Genomic DNA, 8,741 nt, shown 5'->3' on the forward strand with positions numbered 1-8,741 from the left:
TTTCTTCCTTCAAATACCCTAAGTTCTTGTCAAATAGATCTTTCACTTCCTTGGTTAGTGCTACCCCAAGATACTTTATGCTATTTGTGGATATCATGAAAGGTAATGTTTCTCTGATTTCCCTCTCTGCTTCTTTATCCTTTGTGTATAGGAGGACTACTGATTTTTTTGAGTTGATCTTGTATCCTTCCACATCACTGAATGTGTAGGAGTTCTCTGGTAGAGTTTTTTGAGGAACACCCATCCATTACTGGTGGGAATGCAAAATTGTGCAACCACTTTGGAAATCACTGTGGTGGTTTCTCAGAAAACTGGGAGTCAACCTACCTAAGAATCCAGCAATACCACTCTTGGGAATATACCCAAGAGATGCTCTATCATACTACAAAAGCATTTGTTCAACTATGTTCGTAGCAGCATTATTTGTAATAGCCAGAACCTGGAAACAACCTAGATGCCCCTAAACCGAAGAATGGATAAAGAAAATGTGGAATATGTATGCATTCGAGTACTACTCAGCAGTAAAAAACAATGACATCTTGAATTTTGCATGCAAATGGATGGAAATAGAAAACACTATCCTGAGTGAGGTAACCTAGGCCCAAAAAGATGAATATGGTATGTATTCACTCATACTTGGTTTCTAGCCATAAACAAAGGACATTGAGCCTATAATATGAGATGCTAGAGAAGCTAAATAGGAAGGTGATCCCAAAGAAAAACATATAGTTATCCTCCTGATATTGGAAGGGAACAAGATTGCCAGGCAAAAATTGGAAACTTGGGGGTGGGAATGGGGTGAGGTAAGGGGAAATTGGGAGAAAAAAGTGAGAAGGGGAGGATGGGGAGAGCCTGGGGGAATGGGACGGTTTAGATGGAGGCAGGGTGGATATGGGAGCAGGGAAGTATATATCTTAATTAAGGGAGCCCTTTTAGGGTTTTCAAGAGATTTGTCTCTAGAGGTGCTCCCAGGTGTCCATGGAGATGTCCCCAGCTAGATCCCTGGGTAGCTGAGTAGAGGGAGCCTGAAATGGCCCTATCCTATAGCCATTCTGCATATCACCATAGAGCCTCCATCTGGCGATGGATGAAGCTAGAGATGGAGACCCACATTGGACCTCTGGACTGAGCTCCCTAGGTCCAAATGAGGAGCAGAAAGAGAGAGAACATGAGCAAGGAAGTCAGGACCACGAGGGGTGTGCCCACTCACTGAGATGGTGGGGCTGATCTAATGGGAGCTCACCAAGGCCAGCTGGACTGGAAATGATGGAGCATGTGATCAAACCAGGCTCTCTGAATGTGGCGGACAAGGAGAACTGACTGAGAAGCCAAGGACAATGGCACTGGGTTTTGATCCTACTGCATGTACTGGCTTTGTAGGAGCGTAGTCTCTTTGGATGCTCATCTTCCTAGACCTGGATGGAGAGGGGAGGACCTTGGACTTCCCACAGGGCAGGGAACCCTGACTGTTCTTTGGACTGGAGAGGGAGGGGGAGGGAAATGGGAGGAGGTGGAAATTTTTAATTAAAAATAAAAAAGTATTTAAACCAAAAAAGTATATACATTGTTTATTTGAGTCCTTCACAGTAAAAAATTAAAATAAAACACAATAATATACATAATCCAGACTCTTTGTATATTTCATCTTCACATGGCTTTTTTACTGTATTATTTTTTTAATATTTATTTGATTATCTTTACTACTTTAATCTATGACTGTTAGTATTGTCTCTTTAAAGACTATTTTATTTTTTTTATAAACCACTTACTTCTTCTTATAACCCTCTATACTCTTTTTCTTTTTCTCCCAAGCCTACATACATTTTTAAAACACATTGTATCTCATTTAGAGGTCTTTTATGGCTGAATCTGTTCTATTGTGTATCTGTAAGTCCTTACTGTCCAAGAACACTTCTTAAAAGGCTAAGTGCTTCTTAAAATCTTAAGCATAGTATTGCTAGGGGAAATATGGCCTTGCCTGTTTGCTTAGCCTAGTCCAACGTGGTGGAAGTCAGTTCACTGCCTCTGCAAAATATGTATACCGCCCCAGTTCCAGACATACAGTGGGTCTATTTCATGACATTAAGCAGGTTACAGCACTTTGCTCATAAAAACCCATTTAAATGGTTGGCCTTCTGAAAGGGCCAGAGGTTGTGCTAGAAGCACAAACCAGAAGCTGATGTTTAAAAACAATGTGGCTTTTTTTCTGCTATTGTTCAATCAGTAAGACCTCTCTTAAAGGAGCTGCAGCATGCTGCTAGCAAGCAAAGACCATCTGGGAAAATAAATGTGTCTAAACTTTGTGTTTTAGTGTCTAGAATTTCTTTCCAAGCCCTCCCAGGTTTTATGTGGATTTAGTTCACAATGTTGGGCACTAAGTTGTTGTAAGGAAGCTGCTAGTTTGCCCTGGCCACACAGAACTGAAATAATCACACAGAAACTATATTAAGTCACTGCTTAGCACATTAACTCTAACTTCTTATCAACTAACTCATATCTTCATTTAAGCTTTTCTCTTAATCTGTGTATTACCATGAGTTGTGGCTTATGAGATAATATTCTGGGTGTCTGTCTCTAGCTGGGCTACATGGCTTCTCTCTCACTCTGCCCCTTTTCTCCCAGCATTCAGTTTAGTTATCCCTGCCTAGATCTACTCTACTCTATTAGAGCAAGCCAGTTTTTTATTAACCAATGGTCCACAGCATAGAGAGGGGAATCCCACATCAGAACTCAGTCCATTGTTTTGATGTGGGTCTCTTCTTGTTTCCATCAGTTACTGGATGAAGGATGAAGGCTTTATGATGATATTTAAGATATTCATCAGTCTGACTATAGGGCAAGTCACGATCGGGCCCCTTCTCCTCTATTGCTTAGGGTCTTAAGCAGGGGTCATCCCCATGGATTCCTGGGAATTTCTCTAGAGCCTGGTTTCTGCTAAGCCTATAATGGCTCCATCAATGAAGATATCTCTTTCCTTGCTCTCATCTCTGCCCTTCTTCGATCTCAACTATTCCATTCCCTCGAGGTTTTCTCAACCCTTCATTCTCCCCTCTGCTTCTTCTTCCACCCTCACTTATCACCCTACCCCCATGCTCCCAATTTTGTCAGGAGATCTTGTCTGTTTCCAATTTCTAGGTGGATCCATATATTTTTTTGGGTTCACCTTATTACTTAGCTTCTTTAGGATCAAGAACTAAAGGCTCAATGAATTTTGTTTATAGCTAATATCCACATATATGTGAGTTCATACCATATTCATCCTTTTGTGTCTAGGTTACCCAAATTCCATCCATTTGCAATTCAAGATGTTATTGTTTTTTGTTTTTTGTTTTTTTTTTTTTTTTTTTTTTTACCCCTGAGTAGTGTTCTAATGTGTAAATGTGCCACATTTTTTTTTTTATCCATTCTTCAGTTGAGGGGAATCTAGGTTGTTTCCAGGTTCTGGCTTTAACGAATAATGCTGCTATGAACATAGTTAAACAAATGCTTTTGTAATACGATTGAGCATCTTTTGGAGTTGCTGGAACATGAGGTAGGTTGATTTCCAATTTTGTGAGAAACAGCTATAATAATTTACAAAGTGGTTGTACAAGTTTGCATTCCCACCAGCAATGGATGAGTGTTCCCCTTACTCATATCTTCTCCTGCATAAACTATTATTGGTGTTTTTGATCTTAGCCATTCTGACAGATGTAAGATAATATCTAAGAGTTGTTTTGATTTACATTTCCCTAATGGCAAAGAATATTGAACATTTCCTTAAGTATTGTTTGGCCATTTGAAATTCTTTTGTTGAGAATTCTGTTTAATTCTGCACCCCATTTTAAATGGGTTATTTAGAATTTTAATAAATGGAAAAAATAAAGTATCTTCAACAAATGGTGCTGGCATTACTGAATGTTAACATACAAAAGAATTAAAATAGATCAATCTCTATCACCATACACAAAACTAAGGTCCCAATGGATTATATACCTCAATATAAATTTGACCACAGTAAACCTTATAGAAAAGAACGTGGGGTGTAGTCTTCAGTGCATGGGCATGGGAGACTACATCATAAATATAACCCCAGTAGCATACACACTGAGTGCAACAATAAAAAAAATGGGACCTCCTGAAACTAAGAAGCTGCTGTAAAGCAAAGGACATGGTCAATATGACAAAAGAAGGCAGCCTACTGAATGGGAAAAGATCTTCACCACTCCATATAAGAAAAAGGACTGACCTTCAAAATATATAAAGAACTCAAGAAATTAGACATTAAAATTCTAAATAACCCATCACAAACTCCTGTTGAGAAACTATATAAGAATTTATACTTATTTCAATTTTAGTAATTTTGCTAGTGAAGGCAGACAATGTGAGAGAAAAAAAGGATGGCATGATCTAATATGAATAGAAAAGAAAATAAAGAGAAAGACTCCTATAAATAAGGAATCTTACCTAACTGAGCATAGTACTTTGTCCTTGACAAGTTATTCATAGGAGTAAGTGTCAAAGGGGTTCTGGTGAAGTATCGATAAGTACAATTTTTATAACATTGATTTTTTTCTCTTGATCTTCACAGTGCTATCTAGTTGTTCTATTTGAGTGTATAAAATGTTGACTCTGTTCCAAAAACATCCTAATTGCAGTTTTGGCTCCATCTATGTATTTTGGCACTAATCCTTTTAATATCTTCAAGGTTCAAGTTCCTATAAACACCAAACACATGAATATTTATGAAATAGAGTGGTATTATGAGCATATTTTGCACTGTGAACATTTTAAACTCAAAAAGTATTCAATCCTACTATGTGTTAGCCACTATTATGTCAAAATATAATGACTTGCAGTATACACTATAAAGAACAAATGAATTTTAGGTATTTTATTTTTGCTAGGTAAATATTAGATAAATATTATATTCTGTCATTAAAAGTATGATATCTCACAAGGTGATGGTAACACATAGCATTAATTCCAGTACTCAGGAGGCAGAGCAGGTGAATCTCTGTAAGCTTGAGGCCAGCTTCATCTACAAAATAAGAAGTGAGTTCAACAACAGCCAGGGCTGGTAAACAGAGAAATTCTAATTCAAAAAAAAAAAAGAAAGAAAAAAGAAAAAATTAGAGAGAGAGAGAGAGGGAGAGAGAGAGAGAGAGAGAGAGAGGTATCTAAATGTTAAAAGTTTGATAAATTTATAAAACCATGTATTGGATAGGGAAACTTATATCCTATTATTTTATTTTGAAAATGACAGTTTAGACAGATATTAGTAAGTGACTAGAAATGATATATATATTACTGAACAATATTAAAGATTTCTGCAAATTTTAGCAACAGCATCTGGACATCTGACATAATCATAATGGAAATGTAAAGGGAGGAATCAAACTGAAATATTGAATTATATTAGAACAGTTCATGATTACAATGATGAAAACAGTGATAGTACATATAGTAGTATATCAATCATGGTTTTCTAGGTACACAGAACCTGTAGGATACAGAATGTTATACTAGTATATTTACTATGATGAATTGGATCAAGATGCTATGGAGTTTAAGATGCTTTCTTATGCATGACAGGTTGAGGGCTGGCAGTGTGACTCAAGTCTAATCCAGCACACATGCAGATCAGTGAAGTCAATGGCCTGAGTCAAAGAGTTCAATTTAAGAAGTGAAACAGAAGCTCTTGTTCTTTCTTGTGTCCTCTCAGAGTGGTCCATGAATTGAGAACTAGACACTGCCACTTGAGGCCATTCAAGCTCATCAAATAAAATGTTTGATATGCTAATTTTTACCGGAGAAACTATGAGAGAAATACTCAGAATTGTGTTATACCAAATAAACATCAAGAGTTCAAATAATACTAAAAATTACCATTACAGACTTATCAAGAAAATTACCCTCAAATATTAAATAAAAACATATGTGGCATAAGAGCTTTCTGAAAATGTTTTATACACAGAAAAATCAACATAAATGAGAAGTCAAATCTTGCCTGTGGATGAACAATAAAATCAACATAAGTGAAGTTACATATCCTAATAAAATGTCCCTTAGGTAATGAATATTGCATTCCTATCCGCAAAGATTCATGAAAATGATTTACAATCACATAAATATGTCAAAATAAAATATTAAATCATACATATGTTAGATAATTCCATGTAAATTTTTAAAATGCTAATCTTCAAGTGGGAAAATATTTCAGTTAGGATTGCAGGTTTAAGAATCATAAGAGTTAAGTGCATCAAAATTTAAAACTTACTTATTTTATAAATGACCAAAGGTATAAAAATTAAAGCCACTATTAATGCTGAGTACTTAAAGTTAAAAACTTAAATGTCACTTCTCATTCAATGGCACAGTCCAAGCCAAAAAACAAAACAAAACAAAAAACCGAAAAAACAATAACAAACAATACTGTTACAGATTAACGCCCATTAGAATTCTTGTACATTGTAAATCAAGTTTGAAATTTGTGCAGCTACTTTGAGACACAGCTGTTATCCTAGGGTTTTGACCAAACATATCATTTTGCCGTAGTAATCCCTCTGAGGTAGATCCAATAGTGATATGCAGAACATACCCAAAACCAGGATGTAATACAAAGAAAAAAATGTACATGGATAAGAACTATTAAAGCAGCATTATTGTGAATAGTTCAGAATAGAAACCAGCGAGTTTACTGGAGCTATTTGTATATGCACGGGTGAGATGTTACTTACAAAACGTAGCAAATCAAAGGCTGTTGCATCAATTGAAACTGTCAGTCCATATTGGGGTGCAGTTTCACAAAAGCTGCATGCTAGAGCTCACTAACCACCTTGCAGGCACCTCCACCCAGGGGTCCTTTTCTCCAGAAATTCTTTACTGTTTTATGGTATTCAGTGTGACCCTTATACATCCTGTACCTTTATGAGTCTCTTAAATATAAATTTTGCTAGTCTTTTGAGTTTTATGACTCTGATATTGATAAAGAAGATTTTCATTTGGGAAGAAATGCTAAGAAAAACCGTAATGAACATGAATGAATTGTAATTATATGCAATAGCATTGGTAAGTTCATGAACTCAATATGATGCAAACAATTCAAGCATGGCAGGAATGGCTTAGTAAGACTGGAAACCTCAAATTCATCCTAGTCCATATAGCGGATAACATGGTATAAATAAATTAAGCTAAAGTTTTTACAAATAGGAATCCAAGCTGAGAGAAGTGCGTGTTGCAATAATTAGTTTATTTAATTTGGGAGCAGCATTCAATTTAAGAAGAGAAGTGAGGATGTAAAATTGAACTTCTGTTGTGATTGCCATATTCTGTTTTCTGCCTTGAGTATTTCTTGTAAAGGTATATTTACTTTTGCTTTCTAACTATTCTTTGAACTAAACAGAAGATTTGGGAACAGTTATTTATATATGTTTAGCTTTCTTTAAAGTATTTAAATAAAATACCCTTAAAACAGAAGTAATATAAAGGGAATAGGCTCTGGAAGGTCTCTTGCCACCCCTTAGTTTATGAGCTTAAACTGTAAGTGTATAAGGCTTTCCTTGGTGAGACTTCACTGGAAAATATAGCCTTTGGAGAAGTAAGATAGCTCTAATTCCAACCTGACTGGTACCTTTATAAGAAAGGGAAGATACACTATAGATATTTGTGTGGGAAGATGACCTAATAATACAGGAAGAAACAACTATAAAACAGTCAGTGGGAAAAAGTGCACCTGCTAAGAATTTGACCTTTAACTTTTCAGCCCCAGCAAACAGTGAAAGAAAGAGGACTGGACTGAGCTCCCAAGGTCTAAATGAGGAGCAGAAGGAGGGAGAACATGAACAAGGAAGTCAGGACCACGAGGGGTATTCCCACCCACTGAGATGGTGGGGCTGATCTAATGGGAGCTCACCAAGGCCAAATGGACAAGGACTGATGGAGCATAAGATCAAACCAGACTCTCTGAATGTGGCTGACAATGAGGGCTGACTGAGAAGCCAAGGACAATGCCACTGGGTATTGAGACTACAGCATGTACTGGCTTTGTAGAAGCCTAGTCTGTTTGTGCTCACCTTCGTAGACCTGGATGGAGCTGAGAGGACCTTGGACTTCCCACAGGGCAGGGAACCCTGACTGCTCTTTGAACTAGAGAGGGGGGGGGGGAGGGGGGAGGGGGAGGGAAATGGGAGGAGGGGAGGAGGTGGAAATTTAAAAAAATGAATAAATATAAATAAATAAATTTGCAGGAGAATAATAAAATATGAATGTTGTTCCCTGAAGAACAAATGTTGAAAAATAAATTAGCTCTAATATATATATATATATATATATATATATATATATATATATGAGAGAGAGAGAGAGAAAGAGAGAGAGAAGGAAAGAAAGAAAGAAAGGTAATGTGTGTGGTGATATTTTGTTCGTGCTTTAACCAATAAAGCTTGTCTGATGATCAGAATGCAGAGCTAGCTACTGGTTAGACATAGAGACCAGGCAGTGAGGGCACACACATTTAATCCCAGCACTTGGGAAACAAGGGCAGATGAAAATCAGTTAGTTTACAGCCACCCTGAACTATAAAAGATTGAATCAGTCTAAAAAAGGAACAAAGCCAAGCAGTGATAGCTCACATCTTAAATTCCAGCACTAGGGAGGTGAAGACAGAAAGTGATATGGCTGGGCAGAGAGAGAAATATAAGGCCAAAGAAGACAGAAGTGGAGATGGAGTCTAAGGTTTCCTAGAAAAGGCATTCTGTTTG

This window comes from Microtus oregoni, unplaced genomic scaffold, assembly GCF_018167655.1.
Source record: "Microtus oregoni isolate MIOR12 unplaced genomic scaffold, Mior012 000013F_ref0000133, whole genome shotgun sequence".
In the NCBI taxonomy this organism is placed as follows: domain Eukaryota; kingdom Metazoa; phylum Chordata; class Mammalia; order Rodentia; family Cricetidae; genus Microtus; species Microtus oregoni.